General features: G+C 47.5%; 1 protein-coding gene across 1 annotated transcript in view; it reads left to right on the top strand.

Moving 5' to 3' along the window:
- The first annotated feature begins 319 nt into the window (after positions 1 to 319).
- ELAVL1 (ELAV like RNA binding protein 1) overlaps positions 320 to 1,919 on the top strand; it is a 24,632-nt gene continuing 23,032 nt past the window's right edge. Inside the window, exon 1 of the mRNA XM_015818530.1 lies at positions 320 to 372. The gene's annotated coding sequence lies outside the window, so the exon portion shown is untranslated. The remainder of the gene's footprint in view (positions 373 to 1,919) is intronic.

Here is a 1,919-nt window from a genome sequence, read left to right as displayed (position 1 = left end):
GAGCGGTAACGGCTTGTGAACGGCGCCGCGTCGCCCGACGCCGCGTCCAATGAGCGGCGGGCTGGCGGGCGGGGCGAGGGGCGTGGCCAGCAACGCCACCCGCCTCCGCCCTCCTGCTGTTGCTGTGCCGATTTGAGGGAGCGGAGCGGCTCGTCGCGCGGCCGGAGGGACCCGCGAGGCTTTTTTTTTTTCTTCTTCCTCTTTTCCTTCCTTCTTTCCTTCCTTCCTTCGCTTCGCGGCCGCCTCTTCTTCCTCCGCCTTCCTCCTCCTCCTCCTCCTCCTCGTCGTCCCTCCCCTCCCCTCTTCCCCGCCGCCGCCGCCATCTTCCTCTTCCCTGCTCGGGCGCCCCGCCGCAGTCGCAGCCGTCGTCAGGTGAGCGCGGCCCCGGGCCGTTGGGGGTGCGGGGGTTCGGGGGGGGGCAAATGGGGGAAGGCCGCGTCGCCGGCCAGGCTGCTTTGCGGCCTGGCGGAGCTGTGACGCGAAGGGGGGGGCGGGGCCTGCGCGAGCGGCAGGAGGGGGGGAGCCCTACGCCGGCCTTGCGCGGACGTGAGGGGCGTGGCGTGACGTCACAGGCGCGCGGGGACCCCGCGTCATAATCCCCGGACCGGCCTGGTGTGCTCGGCGCGCGCGCGCTTTGCTGCTGTTGCTGCTTTTTTCCGGGCGCGGATTCCCGGCGTGGATTTGGGGAAAGAAGGTAGGCCGCAGGCGCCATGGTTGGCGGGGCGGGAAGGCCTCGGGGCTTGGCCACTCGCCGGGAGGCCCTGCCTGCCATCTCCTCCCGATTTCCGTCGCGTCACTTTGACCTGGGTTGGGCCTTGAACGTTTGCAAAGTCCCACGTCGGATGCTCAGCAGCCTCGCCTTTCTGGACCCTCTTCCTTCTGTTTTGATGCAACTGGGCGGTCTGAATATTACAAAAGAGAACATTTCTAGGGGCCTAATATTATAAGAGAATATTTCCAGGTGCCTAATATTAGAGAATATTTCTAGGTGCCTTGTTATAGAAAATATTGCTAGGTGCCCAGTATTATAATATAAAATATTTCTAGGTGCCTAATATTAGAACATTTCTAGGTGCCTAATATTATAAGAGAACATTTCTAGGTGCCTAATATTAGAGAATATTTCTAGGTGCCTTGTTATAGAAAATATTGCTAGGTGCCCAATATTATAATATAAAATATTTCTAGGTATCTAATATTAGAACATTTCTAGGTGCCTAGTATTACAATAGAGAACATTTCTAGGTGCCTTATAATAGAAAATATTTCTAGGTGCCTAATATGAGAGAATATTTCTAGGTGCTTTATAATAGAAAATATTTCTAGGTGCCTAATATTATTAGAGAATATTTCTAGGTGCCTAATATTATAAGAGAATATTTCTAGGTGCCTAATATTATAAGAGAATATTTCTAGGTGCCTAATATTAGAGAATATTTCTAGGTGCCTTGTTATAGAAAATATTGCTAGATGCCCAATATTATAATATAAAATATTTCTAGGTGTCTAATATTAGAACATTTCTTCCAACTTTATCATTATTATTATTATTATAGAATATTTCTAGGTGCCTAAAATTATAAGAGAATATTTCTAGGTGCCTAATATTATAAGAGAACATTTCTAGGTGCCTAATATTAGAGAATATTTCTAGGTGCCTTGTTATAGAAAATATTGCTAGGTGCCCAATATTATAATATAAAATATTTCTAGGTGCCTAATATTAGAACATTTCTAGGTGCCTAATATTACAATAGAGAACATTTCTAAGTGCCTTATAATAGAAAATATTTCTAGTTGCCTAATATTATAAGAGAACATTTCTAGGTGCCTAATATTAGAGAATATTTCTAGGTGCCTTGTTATAGAAAATATTGCTAGGTGCCCAATATTATAATATAAAATATTTCTAGGTGTCT

The sequence above is a fragment of the Protobothrops mucrosquamatus genome, unplaced genomic scaffold (genome assembly GCF_001527695.2).
Source record: "Protobothrops mucrosquamatus isolate PMUCROS unplaced genomic scaffold, P.Mucros_1.0 scaffold760, whole genome shotgun sequence".
Taxonomy (NCBI): Eukaryota; Metazoa; Chordata; class Lepidosauria; order Squamata; family Viperidae; genus Protobothrops; species Protobothrops mucrosquamatus.
Note: the sequence above shows the minus strand (reverse complement) of the source record. Positions and strands in the feature narration are given on the sequence as shown.